A 26,050-nucleotide genomic window follows, 5' to 3' on the forward strand; every position below is an offset into this window, starting at 1 on the left:
CTCTAGAATACTGTGCGGTTATCACCTGGTTTCCAACAGCGATAGTAGTAAGTAAATCGACTACAAAGTCTTTCAAAGTAGGTCAGACACAAAAAAAAAATCGGAGCTGCGTGTAGCTCATGTCATTCTGCTTTCAATCGTGAATCTCCGGCTAGGAGTAGTGGCGTACTTCTGTAATCCAAGCTTCTGGGAGGCCGTTGTGTGGGAGAGATCTGGAAACAACTACAGATTCGACCGTTCCACGAGCTCAGGAACGGCCGCGATGCCTTCATCGAGCTCTGCAGATCGACAGATGATAGTGTGGAAACTTCGGCAAGCGGTGGCTAAGGGTTAAGAGAAGCCAAACGCACTAAACACAAGAAAGTCGGGAAACCGAAGCACACAACTCATAACGAAAAGATTGCGGAATGCAGTGCGAAAGCAAAACTTCGAGAAGACCAACTCTGAAGCCATCGGCGAGCTAGGAATTATTCCGCACAAGAAGCGATCATGTAGGAAGAGCGAGCCGAAGCTGTCGCTCGACCACACAATAAATTTTTGCTTAATCCCAATTTGCAGTACCGGTTCGACACTAGAATACTGCGCCTTGGTTCTTCCAAAAGCGATAGTAATAAGCACGTCCACTGCAGTGTCATTTGGGGTAGTGAGTCAGACATGGGGAGGATATGAGGCGGGTGGAATATGCAACGACAGGGGCATTGCAGGGCGGCCGCCGACTCCTTGGGCTGTGGCGCACCGGTGCCGGCGGCGGCCTGGCTGGGCTGCTGGTGCCTCCATGTAGAGCTGCCGCCGAGCCCAGGCACCGTGCCGCTAACGAAGCGATTGCCTTTGGTGACATCTTTTGCAATAACGACTGCGCGAATCGACGGTATCTCGTAAGGAAGGAAAGAGCAGCAGCTGCCGCCGAGCCCAGGCGCCGTGCCTAACACGCAGAAGGTCCCCGGCTCGATTGCGGGCGGAAACCCGTTTTCGTCGCACTCAGCAAGACACTTGCTACGATCTCTACTGTGACCATTTAAATCAACTTCAAACGTTCCATCAGCAGGGTGCACATGGCTCAAATGAAACATGAAACGGTATCAGAACTGGTTGTCGGATTTTAGCGCTGACTTGGAGGCCTGGAAATGCGCGAAACAGCCGCCGCCATGCGATTTGTTACCGCACCGTTGTACAAAACGCAAGGGCTCGTCCGGGATTTGAACCCGGGACCTCCTGCACCCGAAGCAGGAATCATACCCCTAGACCAACGAGCCTATTCGTTCCGAAAACGCACTGCATGTGAATGACGCCACCTTTGATGGTCTCACCATGTAGGGCTGCAGCTCAGCCAGCGTTCTCCCTGTCTGTCGCGGTTGGATTGTTTCCATCGACGTCTTTTACTACAGGAACTTCACGAATCGGAGGGAGCTCGTAGCCGATGCCCTTGCTAACACAGAAGACAAACTGTTGCTATTACGAGTCTCCGGGTGGTACATGAAAAGAACCGTCGTTTCCGTGGTGTAGCGGTTATCACGTCTGCTTTACACGCAGAAGGTCCCCGGTTCGATCCCGGGCGGGAACACAACAATTTTAATCTATATTTCGGATTTCATTTCCGAGATGACCTCACGTCCGCGTATGCAGAGACAAGCAATGTCGTATGCTAGACGGATAGGGCGTCATTTTACGGTCAAATACTGTTGCTCTCTTATTGCACCGGTATTTGGTAACTGAGAACGCCCCTAGCTCCATTATGGCTGGCAAAATTTATAATCCGGTTCTTCAGGGCTACTTCAAGTGCGCTTGCTACTGGCTTTCCTGAGCTCACCCTACTCGCCTTGTCACAGCTCTGTCAAAGTGTGATGCTAACTAATAATGAGAAACTCTTAGCCACGCTCAATCTTACATGCCACCCCTTGGTTGTTGCCGTCGCTAGTAAGATGAGGGTAGACTGTCGCACAATTAAGCTGAATCTCCACTCACGGTGCACATATCCCGCAAAGACAACCTTGTTTTCCGTTGCATGCAAAATTACCGTCTGCTTTTCTACCGAATTCCACCTACGTACTTTACTGGTGCCGCATTCTTGTTATATCCACGTGCTATAACAGGCGTCTACTCTTCATTGAGGAGCTGCAACCGGGGCTGAGTTCCACCTACTCTTCAGCACGGTCAAAATGGCAGGGCTCGTCCGGGATTTGAACCCGGGACCTCCTGCACCCAAAGCAGGAATCATACCCCTAGACCAACGAGCCACCTGGCTGGAGCAGTCAAGTTAATCCCAAGTAGTGCGCCTCACAGGGAACACAAACTTTCACGTGAATTCGCAAGATAAACGCTTTCTGCAGGCAGCACTCACCACTCATGAGAAGAATATTAAAGGCAACGAATAAAAAGCGAAATAACTGCATCGAGCACTGCTTATGAACAGCCGGCAGTGCCTCAGTTTCGGTATGTGGTTTCTCAGGGTTAAGAGAAGGCGAATGCACTAAACAAAAGAACATCGGGAAACCAGGCACCAACTCGTAACGAAAAGATTGCACAATATACTGCAAGCAAAATTTCCAGAAGACGGATACTGAAGACGCCGCAGACAAAAGAATTATTCTATGCAGTAACGAATATCTAGGAAGCGTGAATTGCATGTGCTGCTCCACCACACAACTTCTTTTGATACTGTTTTACTTATTCTAAATTTTCATTACCTCATCGTCTCTAGAATACTGTGCGGTTATCACCTGGTTTCCAACAGCGATAGTAGTAAGTAAATCGACTACAAAGTCTTTCAAAGTAGGTCAGACACAAAAAAAAAATCGGAGCTGCGTGTAGCTCATGTCATTCTGCTTTCAATCGTGAATCTCCGGCAGGGAGTAGTGGCGTACTTCTGTAATCCAAGCTTCTGGGAGGCCGTTGTGTGGGAGAGATCTGGAAACAACTACAGATTCGACCGTTCCACGAGCTCAGGAACGGCCGCGATGCCTTCATCGAGCTCTGCAGATCGACAGATGATAGTGTGGAAATTTCGGCAAGCGGTGGCTAAGGGTTAAGAGAAGCCAAACGCACTAAACACAAGAAAGTCGGGAAACCGAAGCACACAACTCATAACGAAAAGATTGCGGAATGCAGTGCGAAAGCAAAACTTCGAGAAGACCAACTCTGAAGCCATCGGCGAGCTAGGAATTATTCCGCACAAGAAGCGATCATGTAGGAAGAGCGAGCCGAAGCTGTCGCTCGACCACACAATAAATTTTTGCTTAATCCCAATTTGCAGTACCGGTTCGACACTAGAATACTGCGCCTTGGTTCTTCCAAAAGCGATAGTAATAAGCACGTCCACTGCAGTGTCATTTGGGGTAGTGAGTCAGACATGGGGAGGATATGAGGCGGGTGGAATATGCAACGACAGGGGCATTGCAGGGCGGCCGCCGACTCCTTGGGCTGTGGCGCACCGGTGCCGGCGGCGGCCTGGCTGGGCTGCTGGTGCCTCCATGTAGAGCTGCCGCCGAGCCCAGGCACCGTGCCGCTAACGAAGCGATTGCCTTTGGTGACATCTTTTGCAATAACGACTGCGCGAATCGACGGTATCTCGTAAGGAAGGAAAGAGCAGCAGCTGCCGCCGAGCCCAGGCGCCGTGCCTAACACGCAGAAGGTCCCCGGCTCGATTGCGGGCGGAAACCCGTTTTCGTCGCACTCAGCAAGACACTTGCTACGATCTCTACTGTGACCATTTAAATCAACTTCAAACGTTCCATCAGCAGGGTGCACATGGCTCAAATGAAACATGAAACGGTTTCAGAACTGGTTGTCGGATTTTAGCGCTGACTTGGAGGCCTGGAAATGCGCGAAACAGCCGCCGCCATGCGATTTGTTACCGCACCGTTGTACAAAACGCAAGGGCTCGTCCGGGATTTGAACCCGGGACCTCCTGCACCCGAAGCAGGAATCATACCCCTAGACCAACGAGCCTATTCGTTCCGAAAACGCACTGCATGTGAATGACGCCACCTTTGATGGTCTCACCATGTAGGGCTGCAGCTCAGCCAGCGTTCTCCCTGTCTGTCGCGGTTGGATTGTTTCCATCGACGTCTTTTACTACAGGAACTTCACGAATCGGAGGGAGCTCGTAGCCGATGCCCTTGCTAACACAGAAGACAAACTGTTGCTATTACGAGTCTCCGGGTGGTACATGAAAAGAACCGTCGTTTCCGTGGTGTAGCGGTTATCACGTCTGCTTTACACGCAGAAGGTCCCCGGTTCGATCCCGGGCGGGAACACAACAATTTTAATCTATATTTCGGATTTCATTTCCGAGATGACCTCACGTCCGCGTATGCAGAGACAAGCAATGTCGTATGCTAGACGGATAGGGCGTCATTTTACGGTCAAATACTGTTGCTCTCTTATTGCACCGGTATTTGGTAACTGAGAACGCCCCTAGCTCCATTATGGCTGGCAAAATTTATAATCCGGTTCTTCAGGGCTACTTCAAGTGCGCTTGCTACTGGCTTTCCTGAGCTCACCCTACTCGCCTTGTCACAGCTCTGTCAAAGTGTGATGCTAACTAATAATGAGAAACTCTTAGCCACGCTCAATCTTACATGCCACCCCTTGGTTGTTGCCGTCGCTAGTAAGATGAGGGTAGACTGTCGCACAATTAAGCTGAATCTCCACTCACGGTGCACATATCCCGCAAAGACAACCTTGTTTTCCGTTGCATGCAAAATTACCGTCTGCTTTTCTACCGAATTCCACCTACGTACTTTACTGGTGCCGCATTCTTGTTATATCCACGTGCTATAACAGGCGTCTACTCTTCATTGAGGAGCTGCAACCGGGGCTGAGTTCCACCTACTCTTCAGCACGGTCAAAATGGCAGGGCTCGTCCGGGATTTGAACCCGGGACCTCCTGCACCCAAAGCAGGAATCATACCCCTAGACCAACGAGCCACCTGGCTGGAGCAGTCAAGTTAATCCCAAGTAGTGCGCCTCACAGGGAACACAAACTTTCACGTGAATTCGCAAGATAAACGCTTTCTGCAGGCAGCACTCACCACTCATGAGAAGAATATTAAAGGCAACGAATAAAAAGCGAAATAACTGCATCGAGCACTGCTTATGAACAGCCGGCAGTGCCTCAGTTTCGGTATGTGGTTTCTCAGGGTTAAGAGAAGGCGAATGCACTAAACAAAAGAACATCGGGAAACCAGGCACCAACTCGTAACGAAAAGATTGCACAATATACTGCAAGCAAAATTTCCAGAAGACGGATACTGAAGACGCCGCAGACAAAAGAATTATTCTATGCAGTAACGAATATCTAGGAAGCGTGAATTGCATGTGCTGCTCCACCACACAACTTCTTTTGATACTGTTTTACTTATTCTAAATTTTCATTACCTCATCGTCTCTAGAATACTGTGCGGTTATCACCTGGTTTCCAACAGCGATAGTAGTAAGTAAATCGACTACAAAGTCTTTCAAAGTAGGTCAGACACAAAAAAAAAATCGGAGCTGCGTGTAGCTCATGTCATTCTGCTTTCAATCGTGAATCTCCGGCAGGGAGTAGTGGCGTACTTCTGTAATCCAAGCTTCTGGGAGGCCGTTGTGTGGGAGAGATCTGGAAACAACTACAGATTCGACCGTTCCACGAGCTCAGGAACGGCCGCGATGCCTTCATCGAGCTCTGCAGATCGACAGATGATAGTGTGGAAATTTCGGCAAGCGGTGGCTAAGGGTTAAGAGAAGCCAAACGCACTAAACACAAGAAAGTCGGGAAACCGAAGCACACAACTCATAACGAAGAGATTGCGGAATGCAGTGCGAAAGCAAAACTTCGAGAAGACCAACTCTGAAGCCATCGGCGAGCTAGGAATTATTCCGCACAAGAAGCGATCATGTAGGAAGAGCGAGCCGAAGCTGTCGCTCGACCACACAATAAATTTTTGCTTAATCCCAATTTGCAGTACCGGTTCGACACTAGAATACTGCGCCTTGGTTCTTCCAAAAGCGATAGTAATAAGCACGTCCACTGCAGTGTCATTTGGGGTAGTGAGTCAGACATGGGGAGGATATGAGGCGGGTGGAATATGCAACGGCAGGGGCATTGCAGGGCGGCCGCCGACTCCTTGGGCTGTGGCGCGCCGGTGCCGGCGGCGGCCTGGCTGGGCTGCTGGTGCCTCCATGTAGAGCTGCCGCCGAGCCCAGGCACCGTGCCGCTAACGAAGCGATTGCCTTTGGTGACATCTTTTGCAATAACGACTGCGCGAATCGACGGTATCTCGTAAGGAAGGAAAGAGCAGCAGCTGCCGCCGAGCCCAGGCGCCGTGCCTAACACGCAGAAGGTCCCCGGCTCGATTGCGGGCGGAAACCCGTTTTCGTCGCACTCAGCAAGACACTTGCTACGATCTCTACTGTGACCATTTAAATCAACTTCAAACGTTCCATCAGCAGGGTGCACATGGCTCAAATGAAACATGAAACGGTTTCAGAACTGGTTGTCGGATTTTAGCGCTGACTTGGAGGCCTGGAAATGCGCGAAACAGCCGCCGCCATGCGATTTGTTACCGCACCGTTGTACAAAACGCAAGGGCTCGTCCGGGATTTGAACCCGGGACCTCCTGCACCCGAAGCAGGAATCATACCCCTAGACCAACGAGCCTATTCGTTCCGAAAACGCACTGCATGTGAATGACGCCACCTTTGATGGTCTCACCATGTAGGGCTGCAGCTCAGCCAGCGTTCTCCCTGTCTGTCGCGGTTGGATTGTTTCCATCGACGTCTTTTACTACAGGAACTTCACGAATCGGAGGGAGCTCGTAGCCGATGCCCTTGCTAACACAGAAGACAAACTGTTGCTATTACGAGTCTCCGGGTGGTACATGAAAAGAACCGTCGTTTCCGTGGTGTAGCGGTTATCACGTCTGCTTTACACGCAGAAGGTCCCCGGTTCGATCCCGGGCGGGAACACAACAATTTTAATCTATATTTCGGATTTCATTTCCGAGATGACCTCACGTCCGCGTATGCAGAGACAAGCAATGTCGTATGCTAGACGGATAGGGCGTCATTTTACGGTCAAATACTGTTGCTCTCTTATTGCACCGGTATTTGGTAACTGAGAACGCCCCTAGCTCCATTATGGCTGGCAAAATTTATAATCCGGTTCTTCAGGGCTACTTCAAGTGCGCTTGCTACTGGCTTTCCTGAGCTCACCCTACTCGCCTTGTCACAGCTCTGTCAAAGTGTGATGCTAACTAATAATGAGAAACTCTTAGCCACGCTCAATCTTACATGCCACCCCTTGGTTGTTGCCGTCGCTAGTAAGATGAGGGTAGACTGTCGCACAATTAAGCTGAATCTCCACTCACGGTGCACATATCCCGCAAAGACAACCTTGTTTTCCGTTGCATGCAAAATTACCGTCTGCTTTTCTACCGAATTCCACCTACGTACTTTACTGGTGCCGCATTCTTGTTATATCCACGTGCTATAACAGGCGTCTACTCTTCATTGAGGAGCTGCAACCGGGGCTGAGTTCCACCTACTCTTCAGCACGGTCAAAATGGCAGGGCTCGTCCGGGATTTGAACCCGGGACCTCCTGCACCCAAAGCAGGAATCATACCCCTAGACCAACGAGCCACCTGGCTGGAGCAGTCAAGTTAATCCCAAGTAGTGCGCCTCACAGGGAACACAAACTTTCACGTGAATTCGCAAGATAAACGCTTTCTGCAGGCAGCACTCACCACTCATGAGAAGAATATTAAAGGCAACGAATAAAAAGCGAAATAACTGCATCGAGCACTGCTTATGAACAGCCGGCAGTGCCTCAGTTTCGGTATGTGGTTTCTCAGGGTTAAGAGAAGGCGAATGCACTAAACAAAAGAACATCGGGAAACCAGGCACCAACTCGTAACGAAAAGATTGCACAATATACTGCAAGCAAAATTTCCAGAAGACGGATACTGAAGACGCCGCAGACAAAAGAATTATTCTATGCAGTAACGAATATCTAGGAAGCGTGAATTGCATGTGCTGCTCCACCACACAACTTCTTTTGATACTGTTTTACTTATTCTAAATTTTCATTACCTCATCGTCTCTAGAATACTGTGCGGTTATCACCTGGTTTCCAACAGCGATAGTAGTAAGTAAATCGACTACAAAGTCTTTCAAAGTACGTCAGACACAAAAAAAAAATCGGAGCTGCGTGTAGCTCATGTCATTCTGCTTTCAATCGTGAATCTCCGGCAGGGAGTAGTGGCGTACTTCTGTAATCCAAGCTTCTGGGAGGCCGTTGTGTGGGAGAGATCTGGAAACAACTACAGATTCGACCGTTCCACGAGCTCAGGAACGGCCGCGATGCCTTCATCGAGCTCTGCAGATCGACAGATGATAGTGTGGAAATTTCGGCAAGCGGTGGCTAAGGGTTAAGAGAAGCCAAACGCACTAAACACAAGAAAGTCGGGAAACCGAAGCACACAACTCATAACGAAAAGATTGCGGAATGCAGTGCGAAAGCAAAACTTCGAGAAGACCAACTCTGAAGCCATCGGCGAGCTAGGAATTATTCCGCACAAGAAGCGATCATGTAGGAAGAGCGAGCCGAAGCTGTCGCTCGACCACACAATAAATTTTTGCTTAATCCCAATTTGCAGTACCGGTTCGACACTAGAATACTGCGCCTTGGTTCTTCCAAAAGTGATAGTAATAAGCACGTCCACTGCAGTGTCATTTGGGGTAGTGAGTCAGACATGGGGAGGATATGAGGCGGGTGGAATATGCAACGACAGGGGCATTGCAGGGCGGCCGCCGACTCCTTGGGCTGTGGCGCACCGGTGCCGGCGGCGGCCTGGCTGGGCTGCTGGTGCCTCCATGTAGAGCTGCCGCCGAGCCCAGGCACCGTGCCGCTAACGAAGCGATTGCCTTTGGTGACATCTTTTGCAATAACGACTGCGCGAATCGACGGTATCTCGTAAGGAAGGAAAGAGCAGCAGCTGCCGCCGAGCCCAGGCGCCGTGCCTAACACGCAGAAGGTCCCCGGCTCGATTGCGGGCGGAAACCCGTTTTCGTCGCACTCAGCAAGACACTTGCTACGATCTCTACTGTGACCATTTAAATCAACTTCAAACGTTCCATCAGCAGGGTGCACATGGCTCAAATGAAACATGAAACGGTATCAGAACTGGTTGTCGGATTTTAGCGCTGACTTGGAGGCCTGGAAATGCGCGAAACAGCCGCCGCCATGCGATTTGTTACCGCACCGTTGTACAAAACGCAAGGGCTCGTCCGGGATTTGAACCCGGGACCTCCTGCACCCGAAGCAGGAATCATACCCCTAGACCAACGAGCCTATTCGTTCCGAAAACGCACTGCATGTGAATGACGCCACCTTTGATGGTCTCACCATGTAGGGCTGCAGCTCAGCCAGCGTTCTCCCTGTCTGTCGCGGTTGGATTGTTTCCATCGACGTCTTTTACTACAGGAACTTCACGAATCGGAGGGAGCTCGTAGCCGATGCCCTTGCTAACACAGAAGACAAACTGTTGCTATTACGAGTCTCCGGGTGGTACATGAAAAGAACCGTCGTTTCCGTGGTGTAGCGGTTATCACGTCTGCTTTACACGCAGAAGGTCCCCGGTTCGATCCCGGGCGGGAACACAACAATTTTAATCTATATTTCGGATTTCATTTCCGAGATGACCTCACGTCCGCGTATGCAGAGACAAGCAATGTCGTATGCTAGACGGATAGGGCGTCATTTTACGGTCAAATACTGTTGCTCTCTTATTGCACCGGTATTTGGTAACTGAGAACGCCCCTAGCTCCATTATGGCTGGCAAAATTTATAATCCGGTTCTTCAGGGCTACTTCAAGTGCGCTTGCTACTGGCTTTCCTGAGCTCACCCTACTCGCCTTGTCACAGCTCTGTCAAAGTGTGATGCTAACTAATAATGAGAAACTCTTAGCCACGCTCAATCTTACATGCCACCCCTTGGTTGTTGCCGTCGCTAGTAAGATGAGGGTAGACTGTCGCACAATTAAGCTGAATCTCCACTCACGGTGCACATATCCCGCAAAGACAACCTTGTTTTCCGTTGCATGCAAAATTACCGTCTGCTTTTCTACCGAATTCCACCTACGTACTTTACTGGTGCCGCATTCTTGTTATATCCACGTGCTATAACAGGCGTCTACTCTTCATTGAGGAGCTGCAACCGGGGCTGAGTTCCACCTACTCTTCAGCACGGTCAAAACGGCAGGGCTCGTCCGGGATTTGAACCCGGGACCTCCTGCACCCAAAGCAGGAATCATACCCCTAGACCAACGAGCCACCTGGCTGGAGCAGTCAAGTTAATCCCAAGTAGTGCGCCTCACAGGGAACACAAACTTTCACGTGAATTCGCAAGATAAACGCTTTCTGCAGGCAGCACTCACCACTCATGAGAAGAATATTAAAGGCAACGAATAAAAAGCGAAATAACTGCATCGAGCACTGCTTATGAACAGCCGGCAGTGCCTCAGTTTCGGTATGTGGTTTCTCAGGGTTAAGAGAAAGCGAATGCACTAAACAAAAGAACATCGGGAAACCAGGCACCAACTCGTAACGAAAAGATTGCACAATATACTGCAAGCAAAATTTCCAGAAGACGGATACTGAAGACGCCGCAGACAAAAGAATTATTCTATGCAGTAACGAATATCTAGGAAGCGTGAATTGCATGTGCTGCTCCACCACACAACTTCTTTTGATACTGTTTTACTTATTCTAAATTTTCATTACCTCATCGTCTCTAGAATACTGTGCGGTTATCACCTGGTTTCCAACAGCGATAGTAGTAAGTAAATCGACTACAAAGTCTTTCAAAGTAGGTCAGACACAAAAAAAAAATCGGAGCTGCGTGTAGCTCATGTCATTCTGCTTTCAATCGTGAATCTCCGGCAGGGAGTAGTGGCGTACTTCTGTAATCCAAGCTTCTGGGAGGCCGTTGTGTGGGAGAGATCTGGAAACAACTACAGATTCGACCGTTCCACGAGCTCAGGAACGGCCGCGATGCCTTCATCGAGCTCTGCAGATCGACAGATGATAGTGTGGAAATTTCGGCAAGCGGTGGCTAAGGGTTAAGAGAAGCCAAACGCACTAAACACAAGAAAGTCGGGAAACCGAAGCACACAACTCATAACGAAAAGATTGCGGAATGCAGTGCGAAAGCAAAACTTCGAGAAGACCAACTCTGAAGCCATCGGCGAGCTAGGAATTATTCCGCACAAGAAGCGATCATGTAGGAAGAGCGAGCCGAAGCTGTCGCTCGACCACACAATAAATTTTTGCTTAATCCCAATTTGCAGTACCGGTTCGACACTAGAATACTGCGCCTTGGTTCTTCCAAAAGCGATAGTAATAAGCACGTCCACTGCAGTGTCATTTGGGGTAGTGAGTCAGACATGGGGAGGATATGAGGCGGGTGGAATATGCAACGACAGGGGCATTGCAGGGCGGCCGCCGACTCCTTGGGCTGTGGCGCACCGGTGCCGGCGGCGGCCTGGCTGGGCTGCTGGTGCCTCCATGTAGAGCTGCCGCCGAGCCCAGGCACCGTGCCGCTAACGAAGCGATTGCCTTTGGTGACATCTTTTGCAATAACGACTGCGCGAATCGACGGTATCTCGTAAGGAAGGAAAGAGCAGCAGCTGCCGCCGAGCCCAGGCGCCGTGCCTAACACGCAGAAGGTCCCCGGCTCGATTGCGGGCGGAAACCCGTTTTCGTCGCACTCAGCAAGACACTTGCTACGATCTCTACTGTGACCATTTAAATCAACTTCAAACGTTCCATCAGCAGGGTGCACATGGCTCAAATGAAACATGAAACGGTATCAGAACTGGTTGTCGGATTTTAGCGCTGACTTGGAGGCCTGGAAATGCGCGAAACAGCCGCCGCCATGCGATTTGTTACCGCACCGTTGTACAAAACGCAAGGGCTCGTCCGGGATTTGAACCCGGGACCTCCTGCACCCGAAGCAGGAATCATACCCCTAGACCAACGAGCCTATTCGTTCCGAAAACGCACTGCATGTGAATGACGCCACCTTTGATGGTCTCACCATGTAGGGCTGCAGCTCAGCCAGCGTTCTCCCTGTCTGTCGCGGTTGGATTGTTTCCATCGACGTCTTTTACTACAGGAACTTCACGAATCGGAGGGAGCTCGTAGCCGATGCCCTTGCTAACACAGAAGACAAACTGTTGCTATTACGAGTCTCCGGGTGGTACATGAAAAGAACCGTCGTTTCCGTGGTGTAGCGGTTATCACGTCTGCTTTACACGCAGAAGGTCCCCGGTTCGATCCCGGGCGGGAACACAACAATTTTAATCTATATTTCGGATTTCATTTCCGAGATGACCTCACGTCCGCGTATGCAGAGACAAGCAATGTCGTATGCTAGACGGATAGGGCGTCATTTTACGGTCAAATACTGTTGCTCTCTTATTGCACCGGTATTTGGTAACTGAGAACGCCCCTAGCTCCATTATGGCTGGCAAAATTTATAATCCGGTTCTTCAGGGCTACTTCAAGTGCGCTTGCTACTGGCTTTCCTGAGCTCACCCTACTCGCCTTGTCACAGCTCTGTCAAAGTGTGATGCTAACTAATAATGAGAAACTCTTAGCCACGCTCAATCTTACATGCCACCCCTTGGTTGTTGCCGTCGCTAGTAAGATGAGGGTAGACTGTCGCACAATTAAGCTGAATCTCCACTCACGGTGCACATATCCCGCAAAGACAACCTTGTTTTCCGTTGCATGCAAAATTACCGTCTGCTTTTCTACCGAATTCCACCTACGTACTTTACTGGTGCCGCATTCTTGTTATATCCACGTGCTATAACAGGCGTCTACTCTTCATTGAGGAGCTGCAACCGGGGCTGAGTTCCACCTACTCTTCAGCACGGTCAAAACGGCAGGGCTCGTCCGGGATTTGAACCCGGGACCTCCTGCACCCAAAGCAGGAATCATACCCCTTTTTTTTTATTTTTGAACAGGGACTTGAACCCTGGACCCTTAGGTTAAAAGCCTAATGCTCTACCGACTTTTTTTTTTTTTTTTTTTTTTTGAAATATTTACCACCACACAGCAACTTCAAAAGAAGTACAGTACTGAAATTAAAATCCTAAAACATGACTATATAATGTAGACTGCTTACTGAAATAAAGGTTAAAAACACGAAAACTTCAGTCCTGGTGTAGAGAAGAAACATACATAAAGGCGGCAAATTCAGAAACAGTATAAAAGAAAATGGCTCACACAGGTGACCTTAGCCAACACCCTCTCTTTCAAATGTCAGGCTAAGCATATTGGCAAAATCATCTCGGAGGCCTGGCAATCGCAAGCGCTGCCAGTAAGCAGTAAGCATGTACTGCCGAAACGCTAGGTGTCCATCCTCTTCATGACAACTGTTGACAAAATGTACGAAATGGCCAATCAACCACATGACGGTATGGAGCTTCGTCCGCGGAAAAAAGGAAGAATCGGGCCGGACGATGATGTCAATAGTATAAGCGGCTTCAGCAGACCTAGTGACAAAAGCAAGTTGTTTCCTGAGCCAACGCCAATTAGCAAGGTGCCCACAGCAGGTGAATCGATGTTCAAGGGTATCCAGGAGACCACACCGAGTACAGGTGTCCGTGTCAGAAAGACCAATACGGTGCAGTCGTACATTGGTGGGAACCAAATTATTTATTACCCTATACCACGTGGACGCCACGGCCATAGAGTGGATCGGCAGACTAACGTTCTTCCAGACGTTCCTCCAGGACACAGATGGAGACGCCAGTTCTATTGGATTGGGACCGGCCAGCCCCTCCCAGCGGGCAATCAAGCCCTTGGTCGTTGGCACCGGTCGCCGCAAGAAGACGTCACCGAGGTAACTCACCGCAATGTAGAATTCCCGAATGTGTTTCAACTTAAAATTGAGGCGTCCGACATCGACAGGTGGAGCAAGGCTCGCCGGACGCACAACAGTAAAAAGCCTGGATGTAATTGAAGTCACTTCTTGCGTAACAATTAGAGTCGTTCGGCGGACGTACAAAGCAGACGCCTTGCGAGTAATGTCAGAGAGGCCCAAGCCTCCGGAGAGACGCGGTTTCGTCATTACCTCGTAACGTAACTTGAATAGGTGGCCCTTCCATATAAACCTGCTAGACAATTGGCGCAACCTTTTCGCCACCATCATGGGAAGTGGGAACAGCTGAGCAACATAATAAGCTTTACATAGGACGTAGGTGTCTAAGATTCTGACTTTTTGCAAAATGGTAGCAGAGCGCTGCTCATGGACCATCAGAGCCCCCTGTATCTTCTCGGTGACAGATTTCCAATTGAGAGCCGCCATTTTTAGAGGACACCGATCAATGATAATCCCCAAGGACGTATGGCGATCGACAAAAGTGGCCCAAGGGACGTCAGCATCGCGAAATCCTCGAATATCAAGGAACTTACATTTACCCTGATTGAGACGCGCTCCAGAGACACGACAGTATGCATCAACTGCCCCTTTCAACAACGGGATATCATCACGTTGACGGAGGAGAACAACGACATCATCCGCATATGCCTTAACAGAGAGCTTCCCACCAGAGAGGGACATACCCTGAAGCTTGAGAGCAATAGTCCGAATCAGCGGTTCCAGGGACAATACGAATAAAGACATAGAGAGCGGACTACCCTGAGGCACTCCGCGGCGGATAGCAATGGGCGGCGTCAGCTGCCCATTGACTGACACCCGAGCTGTTATTCCCCTATACAAATTGCCAAGAACACCACGTGATGAAGCGTTAAAACCTATTGTACTTAAAACACGATCTAAAAACACATGACTGACGTGATCAAAAGCCTTATAAAAATCAAGGAAGGCAAAGGCACAATGTACGTTTGTAACCGCCGCAACCGAGACAACATCCCGATATTCGGCTACTGGTATCAGAATAGATCTATCATGAAAACAACATTGATGTGCACCAATCACACCGCGAAGCAGAGAAGACAGCCGGCTATTGAGCGCTCTAGCAGCTGTCTTATAGTCAAAATTCAGCAATGTGAGCGGACGAAGATTGGCAGCAGATAAACGACCAGAGGACTTCGGAATTAAAACAATTTTCCCTACTTTAAAATCGGCAGGCACATCCATCCCCCTGACAATCTCATTTAAAATCTGCGTAAAAATGCCACCCAAAAGAGGCCAAAAACGGAGATAAAATTCTTTAGGCAGGCCGTCTGGACCCGGCGATTTACTGGACGGAGAGCGAGCAATAAAATCGAAAACATCATCTACCTGGAACTCCCGGAGAAATTCGCCGTTCGCGTCAGGCGCGATCGTCGCAGTTAGATCCCCAAGGACGTCATCCGAAAGAGACTCACAAGAATCATCGGCAGAATAGAGACTAGCGTAATACTGATGAAGAGCACGAACCATTTCCTCCTGTGCACTAAGCTGTCGCCCATCATCCACCGTAAGAGAAGAGATGAAGGAGCGACGACGACGAGTCTGATGCCGTAGCAGGTGGTACAAGGATGTCAGTTCACCTTCAACAAGAGAGTGAGGTTTCGACTTAACTCGCAGACCATCCATCTGTCGTCGTTTAAGGCTCAAGAGCTTGGCTTTAATACGACGAACATCATGGATCCGCAGTGGAGAGGTACCCGCCGCGTCATATAGTTCACGCAGGACAGAGTAGTAATATTCATACGTGTTCTTAAAATCACGCGTCCTAGCAGCACAGTAGAAAATCAAAGTCTGACGAATCTTGGGCTTGGCAAACGCAGTCCACCAAACCAGCAAGGAGGGGTATCGCGGGACAGAGCGAAGACATCGCTCCCACACGCCACTTATAACATCATCCATAGCACTGTCGGCAAGGTGGGAAACATTTAACATCCACTGGGAACGATAAAGTTTTGCAGGTTGGCGACTAAGATTTACAGTTGCAGTAAAAGCACAATGGTCAGAAAAACTAGTAGGAATAACATCGACAGAAAGAATTTTATCACATAAAAAATCAGATAAATAGAATCTGTCGAGTCTACTGCATGAGGACGCGGTAAAAAACGTATATTTCACCAGGGTTGGATATTTGTGTTCCCAAACATCACGCAGATGCATCGTACGAACTAAGCCATGTAGATCACGGCAATAATTAAAATTGGGGGACTGGTCTGCAGGGCGTAAAACACAATTAAAATCGCCTCCGAGCAGGAGACTCCGAGGACTCTGGCGCAAAAGATAAATAAGCTCTTCTTTATAAAAGCGCGATCGAGCCACAGTGTGACCCGAACCAGAGGGGGCATACAAAACAACGAGGCGGAGATCAAAAAGACGACAACCAATCCCACGGCCAGAGTCAAGGAATTCAATGTCAGTAATAGGAATGCCCTCTCGAAAGAAAAGAGCAGTTCCTGTTGAATATTCCGGCGCGACATTAAAAACAGTTTGAAATCCAGGTAGAGAGAGATCAGAAAACAACACTTCCTGCAAAAACACTACGTCCGCACAGGCGTCGTAAATAAACTGCCGCAAAGAGGCAATGCGAACGTCGGACTCAATACGGTTAACATTTAAGGTAAGAAAGGTGTATGCTTGAACCATAGAGGGAAAAGCGAGAAAACAAATCACCTACACCGACGCACCATCGTCACAGTCCATAGCAGGGGTGACGGAGGCATCCGAGGGAGGGGGACTGCTACCCCGTTCCGCGGATCCCTTACGTTTCGGTTTTTTACGAACAGCATTAACGTTCGGCTGAACGCGTAACTTGCGTCGGCTGACGGGCAAGGAAACTTCAGCCGCCGGTGACGTAGGAGGGTCAAGTTCTGTATCCGACACCACCCGCGCCGGTCCACATGCGGGATCCGGGGTCGCGGGGGAAACATCCGACAAAACGGAATGGTCAACACCTGCACTAGCTTCCGGCAAACATGGACTGCACGGAGGCGAAACGTGAGCAGGAAGGTCCGAGGCCGCAGAGTTGGAAGGAAGCGGAGCAGCTCCGCTGGCAGAGGTATGGGGCAGCGAAGCAGGAAGTTGTCGCGGCTCCACTTGTTGTGACATCGAAGTCGGTTCGGAAGACGGCGCCAACAGGCCCGACCGACGACCCGACTCGAGAGAAGCTGCGTCGGAGGCCGGAGGGGCGCCAGCAGCCGCCACCGGAACCGCTACCTCAGGAGGGCAGGGAGCAGCTACAGTACACAGTGGCTCGGAGGATGCCGGTCGCTCGGACTGGGGCATCTCAGGGAGATCCTCATCCGTACTATTTCCATCGTGTGGGCGACGCCTCTTATTATTCAAAAGTGGCACACCCACCTGAGGGACAGACGGAACAACATCAGATTTAGCACGCAAAGGAGGAAATTCTGTATCAGGGGTGCGCAAAACCTGTGGAGGGGCGCTACTACCACTGGACTGTGCTACACCAAGAGTAGAACCACCTGCAACGAGGTCAGCGACCGTTAACTTGCGACGCTGTTCGAGAGAATTTTTTAAAACAAAAACTCTCCGCGGACAGTCGGTACGCACGTGACCACTTTCATTGCACAAAAAACAGGTGCCCACCTGACCACTATATGTTACATGGACACGATATCCACCGATCTGCAGGTGAGATGGAATATTCTGCTTAACGTGCATTTCGACTGAACGAATACCACTGTAACATTGCAGGCGATGTTGGCTTGACCAGCGTTCAAGGCGAATGCTCTTTACATCACCATACTTCTGTAGACCCTCCTTAAGATAGACATTATCCACCTCCGGTGGAAGGTTGTAAACACGAACATTGGTATACGTGATGGAAGCATTGGAAAGCAGCACGGTACTTACAGAATCATCCCGATGCCGAAAGAGAACTTGATGACCATATTTAGAAAGAATTTTATCAACCTGAAGTGGGTCCATAAACTTAACAAAGAAAACATACAGTTCGGTATCAAAATAAGCAGTGTGCACCTGATCCGAATGAACACCAAAGGTATCTACCAACCAATCATGAATCTCAAGAGAACTAGGTTGCACATGGCGGGTTGACTTGTCAAAAGCAAAACTAACTGTAGCCTGACGAGGAATAACCTGGGACGACATTTTCAAAATATGCGGTCGAAACCGCTACACAAAAAACACTGAAATAAGGACAGAAAGTAACACAAGGTACGAAACAACGACGAAGAAACACTCACAGAAGTTGCAACACAACACGTAAACAAAAACGATAGTCCACTATACGTAACGCTACGGCGGAGCGGAAGACTAGGCACGTCCACACTGCACGGCGTCTAAAGCGGAACTGCCACTCATGAGAAGAATATTAAAGGCAACGAATAAAAAGCGAAATAACTGCATCGTGCACTGCTTATGAACAGCCGGCAGTGCCTCAGTTTCGGTATGTGGTTTCTCAGGGTTAAGAGAAGGCGAATGCACTAAACAAAAGAACATCGGGAAACCAGGCACCAACTCGTAACGAAAAGATTGCACAATATACTGCAAGCAAAATTTCCAGAAGACGGATACTGAAGACGCCGCAGACAAAAGAATTATTCTATGCAGTAACGAATATCTAGGAAGCGTGAATTGCATGTGCTGCTCCACCACACAACTTCTTTTGATACTGTTTTACTTATTCTAAATTTTCATTACCTCATCGTCTCTAGAATACTGTGCGGTTATCACCTGGTTTCCAACAGCGATAGTAGTAAGTAAATCGACTACAAAGTCTTTCAAAGTAGGTCAGACACAAAAAAAAAATCGGAGCTGCGTGTAGCTCATGTCATTCTGCTTTCAATCGTGAATCTCCGGCAGGGAGTAGTGGCGTACTTCTGTAATCCAAGCTTCTGGGAGGCCGTTGTGTGGGAGAGATCTGGAAACAACTACAGATTCGACCGTTCCACGAGCTCAGGAACGGCCGCGATGCCTTCATCGAGCTCTGCAGATCGACAGATGATAGTGTGGAAATTTCGGCAAGCGGTGGCTAAGGGTTAAGAGAAGCCAAACGCACTAAACACAAGAAAGTCGGGAAACCGAAGCACACAACTCATAACGAAAAGATTGCGGAATGCAGTGCGAAAGCAAAACTTCGAGAAGACCAACTCTGAAGCCATCGGCGAGCTAGGAATTATTCCGCACAAGAAGCGATCATGTAGGAAGAGCGAGCCGAAGCTGTCGCTCGACCACACAATAAATTTTTGCTTAATCCCAATTTGCAGTACCGGTTCGACACTAGAATACTGCGCCTTGGTTCTTCCAAAAGCGATAGTAATAAGCACGTCCACTGCAGTGTCATTTGGGGTAGTGAGTCAGACATGGGGAGGATATGAGGCGGGTGGAATATGCAACGACAGGGGCATTGCAGGGCGGCCGCCGACTCCTTGGGCTGTGGCGCACCGGTGCCGGCGGCGGCCTGGCTGGGCTGCTGGTGCCTCCATGTAGAGCTGCCGCCGAGCCCAGGCACCGTGCCGCTAACGAAGCGATTGCCTTTGGTGACATCTTTTGCAATAACGACTGCGCGAATCGACTGTATCTCGTAAGGAAGGAAAGAGCAGCAGCTGCCGCCGAGCCCAGGCGCCGTGCCTAACACGCAGAAGGTCCCCGGCTCGATTGCGGGCGGAAACCCGTTTTCGTCGCACTCAGCAAGACACTTGCTACGATCTCTACTGTGACCATTTAAATCAACTTCAAACGTTCCATCAGCAGGGTGCACATGGCTCAAATGAAACATGAAACGGTTTCAGAACTGGTTGTCGGATTTTAGCGCTGACTTGGAGGCCTGGAAATGCGCGAAACAGCCGCCGCCATGCGATTTGTTACGCACCGTTGTACAAAACGCAAGGGCTCGTCCGGGATTTGAACCCGGGACCTCCTGCACCCGAAGCAGGAATCATACCCCTAGACCAACGAGCCTATTCGTTCCGAAAACGCACTGCATGTGAATGACGCCACCTTTGATGGTCTCACCATGTAGGGCTGCAGCTCAGCCAGCGTTCTCCCTGTCTGTCGCGGTTGGATTGTTTCCATCGACGTCTTTTACTACAGGAACTTCACGAATCGGAGGGAGCTCGTAGCCGATGCCCTTGCTAACACAGAAGACAAACTGTTGCTATTACGAGTCTCCGGGTGGTACATGAAAAGAACCGTCGTTTCCGTGGTGTAGCGGTTATCACGTCTGCTTTACACGCAGAAGGTCCCCGGTTCGATCCCGGGCGGGAACACAACAATTTTAATCTATATTTCGGATTTCATTTCCGAGATGACCTCACGTCCGCGTATGCAGAGACAAGCAATGTCGTATGCTAGACGGATAGGGCGTCATTTTACGGTCAAATACTGTTGCTCTCTTATTGCACCGGTATTTGGTAACTGAGAACGCCCCTAGCTCCATTATGGCTGGCAAAATGTATAATCCGGTTCTTCAGGGCTACTTCAAGTGCGCTTGCTACTGGCTTTCCTGAGCTCACCCTACTCGCCTTGTCACAGCTCTGTCAAAGTGTGATGCTAACTAATAATGAGAAACTCTTAGCCACGCTCAATCTTACATGCCACCCCTTGGTTGTTGCCGTCGCTAGTAAGATGAGGGTAGACTGTCGCACAATTAAGCTGAATCTCCACTCACGGTGCACATATCCCGCAAAGACAACCTTGTTTTCCGTTGCATGCAAAATTACCGTCTGCTTTTCTACCGAATTCCACCTACGTACTTTACTGGTGCCGCATTCTTGTTATATCCACGTGCTATAACAGGCGTCTACTCTTCATTGAGGAGCTGCAACCGGGGCTGAGTTCCACCTACTCTTCAGCACGGTCAAAATGGCAGGGCTCGTCCGGGATTTGAACCCGGGACCTCCTGCACCCAAAGCAGGAATCATACCCCTTTTTTTTTTTGAACTTTACAACTATACATTGACTCATGTCCTTTACTGTTGTGCAATCGCTGTATGGGGCTGTTACTAATAAAACGTCGCCTAAATGCTGTCTACAAACTTATCGCGCTAAGCTTGTAACACACTATCGAAGACTGCTGGCACATGATGCAACAACAAATTGCACCAGTTGTTACGTCTCATACGTTGGAGCAGAGAATTTACGTGTTTTGTCGACACTCACTGGGCAATTGGAAAATTCACAAGCATTTCGAATGCAATGTTTCCCACGTTTTCGCTCATTTCACGGTTCCGTTGAAGGCGTTCTTCACCACCTGACACAGAAAAAGGAATGCAGTCGGTAGGATATTTTTAATCCTTTTGCTTATAAGGGAGTTAGTTGTCTAGTGAGTTCCTCTTACGGCATGCACTAGGCAACCAGAACAGCTACAGGAGAGAGTCATTTTTGTTGTCAGCGGTAGTTGCATTATCACAAACGCAGAGTAATTCCATTGGCGTCGCATCAAAATGAATACCTGCCGAAACCCGGGATCGAACCAGGGACCTTTAGATCTTCAGTCTAACGCTCTCCCAACTTTTTTTTTTTTTTTTTTTTTTACAGTACTGAAATTAAAATCCTAAAACATGACTATATAATGTAGACTGCTGACTGAAATAAAGATTAAAACACGAAAACTTCAGTCCTGGTGTAGAGAAGAAACATATATAAAGGCGGCAAATCCAGAAACAGTATAAAAGAAAATGGCTCACACAGGTGACCTTAGCCAACACCCTCTCTTTCAAATGTCAGGCTAAGCATATTGGCAAAATCATCTCGGAGGCCTGGCAATCGCAAGCGCTGCCAGTAAGCAGTAAGCATGTACTGCCGAAACGCTAGGTGTCCATCCTCTTCATGACAACTGTTGACAAAATGTACGAAATGGCCAATCAACCACATGACGGTATGGAGCTTCGTCCGCGGAAAAAAGGAAGAATCGGGCCGGACGATGATGTCAATAGTATAAGCGGCTTCAGCAGACCTAGTGACAAAAGCGAGTTGTTTCCTGAGCCAACGCCAATTAGCAAGGTGCCCACAGCAGGTGAATCGATGTTCAAGGGTATCCAGGAGACCACACCGAGTACAGGTGTCCGTGTCAGAAAGACCAATACGGTGCAGTCGTACATTGGTGGGAACCAAATTATTTATTACCCTATACCACGTGGACGCCACGGCCATAGAGTGGATCGGCAGACTAACGTTCTTCCAGACGTTCCTCCAGGACACAGATGGAGACGCCAGTTCTATTGGATTGGGACCGGCCAGCCCCTCCCAGCGGGCAATCAAGCCCTTGGTCGTTGGCACCGGTCGCCGCAAGAAGACTTCACCGAGGTAAGTCACCGCAATGTAAAATTCCCGAATGTGTTTCAACTTAAAATTTAGGCGTCCGACATCGACAGGTGGAGCAAGGCTCGCCGGACGCACAACAGTAAAAAGCCTGGATGTAATTGAAGTCACTTCTTGCGTAACAATTAGAGTCGTTCGGCGGACGTACAAAGCAGACGCCTTGCGAGTAATGTCAGAGAGGCCCAAGCCTCCGGAGAGACGCGGTTTCGTCATTACCTCGTAACGTAACTTGAATAGATGGCCCTTCCATATAAACCTGCTAGACAATTGGCGCAACCTTTTCGCCACCATCATGGGAAGTGGGAACAGCTGAGCAACATAATAAGCTTTACATAGAACGTAGGTGTCTAAAATTCTGACTTTGTGCAAAATGGTAGCAGAGCGCTGCTCATGGACCATCAGAGCCCCCTGTATCTTCTCGGTGACAGATTTCCAATTGAGAGCCGCCATTTTTAGAGGACACCGATCAATGATAATCCCCAAGGACGTATGGCGATCGACAAAAGTGGCCCAAGGGACGTCAGCATCGCGAAATCCTCGAATATCAAGGAACTTACATTTACCCTGATTGAGACGCGCTCCAGAGACACGACAGTATGCATCAACCGCCCCTTTCAACAACGGGATATCATCACGTTGACGGAGGAGAACAACGACATCATCCGCATATGCCTTAACAGAGAGCTTCCCACCAGAGAGGGACATACCCTGAAGCTTGAGAGCAATAGTCCGAAGCAGCGGTTCCAGGGACAATACGAATAAAGACATAGAGAGCGGACTACCCTGAGGCACTCCGCGGCGGATAGCAATGGGCGGCGTCAGCTGCCCATTGACTGACACCCGAGCTGTTATTCCCCTATACAAATTGCCAAGAACACCACGTGATGAAGCGTTAAAACCTATTGTACCTAAAACACGATCTAAAAACACATGACTGACGTGATCAAAAGCCTTATAAAAATCAAGGAAGGCAAAGGCACAATGTACGTTTGTAACCGCCGCAACCGAGACAACATCCCGATATTCGGCTACTGGTGTCAGAATAGATCTATCATGAAAACAACATTGATGTGCACCAATCACACCCCGAAGCAGAGAAGACAACCGGCTATTGAGCGCTCTAGCAGCTGTCTTATAGTCAAAATTCAGCAATGTGAGCGGACGAAGATTGGCAGCAGATAAACGACCAGAGGACTTCGGGATTAAAACAATTTTCCCTACTTTAAAATCGGCAGGCACATCCATCCCCCTGACAATCTCATTTAAAATCTGCGTAAAAATGCCACCCAAAAGAGGCCAAAAACGGAGATAAAATTCTTTAGGCAGGCCGTCTGGACCCGGCGATTTACTGGACGGAGAGCGAGCAATAAAATCGAAAACATCATCTACCTGGAACTCCCGGAGAAATTCGCCGTTCGCGTCAGGCGCGATCGTCGCAGTTAGATCCCCAAAGACATCATCCGAAAGAGACTCACCAGAATCATCGGCAGAATATAGACTAGTGTAATACTGATGAAGAGCACGAACCATTTCCTCCTGTGCAATAAGCTGTCGTCCATCATCCACCGTAAGAGAAGAGATGAAGGAGCGACGACGACGAGTCTGATGCCGTAGCAGGTGGTACAAGGATGTCAGTTCACCTTCAACAAGAGAGTGAGGTTTCGACTTAACTCGCAGACCATCCATCTGTCGTCGTTTAAGGCTCAAGAGCTTGGCTTTAATACGACGAACATCATGGATCCGCAGTGGAGAGGTACCCGCCGCGTCATATAGTTCACGCAGGACAGAGTAGTAATATTCATACGTGTTCTTAAAATCACGCGTCCTAGCAGCACAGTAGAAAATCAAAGTCTGACGAATCTTGGGCTTGGCAAACGCAGTCCACCAAACCAGCAAGGAGGGGTATCGCGGGACAGAGCGAAGACATCGCTCCCACACGCCACTTATAACATCATCCATAGCACTGTCGGCAAGGTGAGAAACATTTAACATCCACTGGGAACGATAAAGTTTTGCAGGTTGGCGACTAAGATTTACAGTTGCAGTAAAAGCACAATGGTCAGAAAAACTAGTAGGAATAACATCGACAGAAAGAATTTTATCACATAAAAAATCAGATAAATAGAATCTGTCGAGTCTACTGCATGAGGACGCGGTAAAAAACGTATATTTCACCAGGGTTGGATATTTGTGTTCCCAAACATCACGCAGATGCATCGTACGAACTAAGTCATGTAAATCACGGCAATAATTAAAATTGGGGGACTGGTCTGCAGGGCGTAAAACACAATTAAAATCGCCTCCGAGCAGGAGACTCCGAGGACTCTGGCGCAAAAGATAAATAAGCTCTTCTTTATAAAAGCGCGATCGAGCCACAGTGTGACCCGAACCAGAGGGGGCATACAAAACAACGAGGCGGAGATCAAAAAGACGACAACCAATCCCACGGCCAGAGTCAAGGAATTCAATGTCAGTAATAGGAATGCCCTCTCGAAAGAAAAGAGCAGTTCCTGTTGAATATTCCGGCGCGACATTAAAAACAGTTTGAAATCCAGGTAGAGAGAGATCAGAAAACAACACTTCCTGCAAAAACACTACGTCCGCACAGGCGTCGTAAATAAACTGCCGCAAAGAGGCAATGCGAACGTCGGACTCAATACGGTTAACATTTAAGGTAAGAAAGGTGTATGCTTGAACCATAGAGAGAAAAGCGAGAAAACAAATCACCTACACCGACGCACCAGCGTCACAGTCCATAGCAGGGGTGACAGAGGCATCCGAGGGAGGGGGACTGCTACCCCGTTCCGCGGATCCCTTACGTTTCGGTTTTTTACGAACAGCATTAACGTTCGGCTGAACGCGCAACTTGCGTCGGCTGACGGGCAAGGAAACTTCAGCCGCCGGTGACGTAGGAGGGTCAAGTTCTGTATCCGACACCACCCGCGCCGGTCCACATGCGGGATCCGGGGTCGCGGGGGAAACATCCGACAAAACGGAATGGTCAACACCTGCACTAGCTTCCGGCAAACATGGACTGCACGGAGGCGAAACGTGAGCAGGAAGGTCCGAGGCCGCAGAGTTGGAAGGAAGCGGAGCAGCTCCGCTGGCAGAGGTATGGGGCAGCGAAGCAGGAAGTTGTCGCGGCTCCACTTGTTGTGACATCGAAGTCGGTTCGGAAGACGGCGCCAACAGGCCCGACCGACGACCCGACTCGAGAGAAGCTGCGTCGGAGGCCGGAGGGGCGCCAGCAGCCGCCACCGGAACCGCTACCTCAGGAGGGCAGGGAGCAGCTACAGTACACAGTGGCTCGGAGGATGCCGGTCGCTCGGACTGGGGCATCTCAGGGAGATCCTCATCCGTACTATTTCCATCGTGTGGGCGACGCCTCTTATTATTCAAAAGTGGCACACCCACCTGAGGGACAGACGGAACAACATCAGATTTAGCACGCAAAGGAGGAAATTCTGTATCAGGGGTGCGCAAAACCTGTGGAGGGGCGCTACTAACACTGGACTGTGCTACACCAAGAGCAGAACCACCTGCAACGAGGTCAGCGACCGTTAACTTGCGACGCTGTTCGAGAGAATTTTTGAAAACAAAAACTCTCCGCGGACAGTCGGTACGCACGTGACCACTTTCATTGCACAAAAAACAGGTGCCCACCTGACCACTATATGTTACATGGACACGATATCCACCGATCTGCAGGTGAGATGGAATATTCTGCTTAACGTGCATTTCGACTGAACGAATACCACTGTAACATTGCAGGCGATGTTGGCTT

At 49.4% G+C, this 26,050-nt stretch overlaps 16 non-coding genes across 16 annotated transcripts; 6 read left to right on the forward strand and 10 right to left on the reverse strand.

Moving 5' to 3' along the window:
- Window positions 1–1,181: 1,181 nt before the first annotated feature.
- On the reverse strand, window positions 1,182–1,253 carry Trnap-cgg. The gene has a single exon. It is a non-coding gene; the product is annotated as a tRNA-Pro (tRNA).
- A 235-nt stretch (window positions 1,254–1,488) lies between these two features.
- On the forward strand, window positions 1,489–1,561 carry Trnav-uac. Its single transcript has one exon. It is a non-coding gene; the product is annotated as a tRNA-Val (tRNA).
- Window positions 1,562–2,162: 601 nt separating this feature from the next.
- Trnap-ugg lies at window positions 2,163–2,234 on the reverse strand. Its single transcript has one exon. It is a non-coding gene; the product is annotated as a tRNA-Pro (tRNA).
- Window positions 2,235–3,873: 1,639 nt separating this feature from the next.
- On the reverse strand, window positions 3,874–3,945 carry Trnap-cgg. The gene has a single exon. It is a non-coding gene; the product is annotated as a tRNA-Pro (tRNA).
- A 235-nt stretch (window positions 3,946–4,180) lies between these two features.
- Window positions 4,181–4,253, forward strand: Trnav-uac. The gene has a single exon. It is a non-coding gene; the product is annotated as a tRNA-Val (tRNA).
- A 601-nt stretch (window positions 4,254–4,854) lies between these two features.
- On the reverse strand, window positions 4,855–4,926 carry Trnap-ugg. Its single transcript has one exon. It is a non-coding gene; the product is annotated as a tRNA-Pro (tRNA).
- A 1,639-nt stretch (window positions 4,927–6,565) lies between these two features.
- On the reverse strand, window positions 6,566–6,637 carry Trnap-cgg. Its single transcript has one exon. It is a non-coding gene; the product is annotated as a tRNA-Pro (tRNA).
- Window positions 6,638–6,872: 235 nt separating this feature from the next.
- On the forward strand, window positions 6,873–6,945 carry Trnav-uac. The gene has a single exon. It is a non-coding gene; the product is annotated as a tRNA-Val (tRNA).
- A 601-nt stretch (window positions 6,946–7,546) lies between these two features.
- Window positions 7,547–7,618, reverse strand: Trnap-ugg. Its single transcript has one exon. It is a non-coding gene; the product is annotated as a tRNA-Pro (tRNA).
- Window positions 7,619–9,257: 1,639 nt separating this feature from the next.
- Trnap-cgg lies at window positions 9,258–9,329 on the reverse strand. The gene has a single exon. It is a non-coding gene; the product is annotated as a tRNA-Pro (tRNA).
- Window positions 9,330–9,564: 235 nt separating this feature from the next.
- Trnav-uac lies at window positions 9,565–9,637 on the forward strand. The gene has a single exon. It is a non-coding gene; the product is annotated as a tRNA-Val (tRNA).
- Window positions 9,638–10,238: 601 nt separating this feature from the next.
- Trnap-ugg lies at window positions 10,239–10,310 on the reverse strand. Its single transcript has one exon. It is a non-coding gene; the product is annotated as a tRNA-Pro (tRNA).
- A 1,639-nt stretch (window positions 10,311–11,949) lies between these two features.
- Trnap-cgg lies at window positions 11,950–12,021 on the reverse strand. Its single transcript has one exon. It is a non-coding gene; the product is annotated as a tRNA-Pro (tRNA).
- Window positions 12,022–12,256: 235 nt separating this feature from the next.
- Trnav-uac lies at window positions 12,257–12,329 on the forward strand. The gene has a single exon. It is a non-coding gene; the product is annotated as a tRNA-Val (tRNA).
- A 7,504-nt stretch (window positions 12,330–19,833) lies between these two features.
- On the reverse strand, window positions 19,834–19,905 carry Trnap-cgg. The gene has a single exon. It is a non-coding gene; the product is annotated as a tRNA-Pro (tRNA).
- Window positions 19,906–20,140: 235 nt separating this feature from the next.
- Window positions 20,141–20,213, forward strand: Trnav-uac. Its single transcript has one exon. It is a non-coding gene; the product is annotated as a tRNA-Val (tRNA).
- Window positions 20,214–26,050: the final 5,837 nt, after the last annotated feature.

The sequence above is a fragment of the Schistocerca piceifrons genome, chromosome 2, assembly GCF_021461385.2.
Source record: "Schistocerca piceifrons isolate TAMUIC-IGC-003096 chromosome 2, iqSchPice1.1, whole genome shotgun sequence".
In the NCBI taxonomy this organism is placed as follows: Eukaryota; Metazoa; Arthropoda; class Insecta; order Orthoptera; family Acrididae; genus Schistocerca; species Schistocerca piceifrons.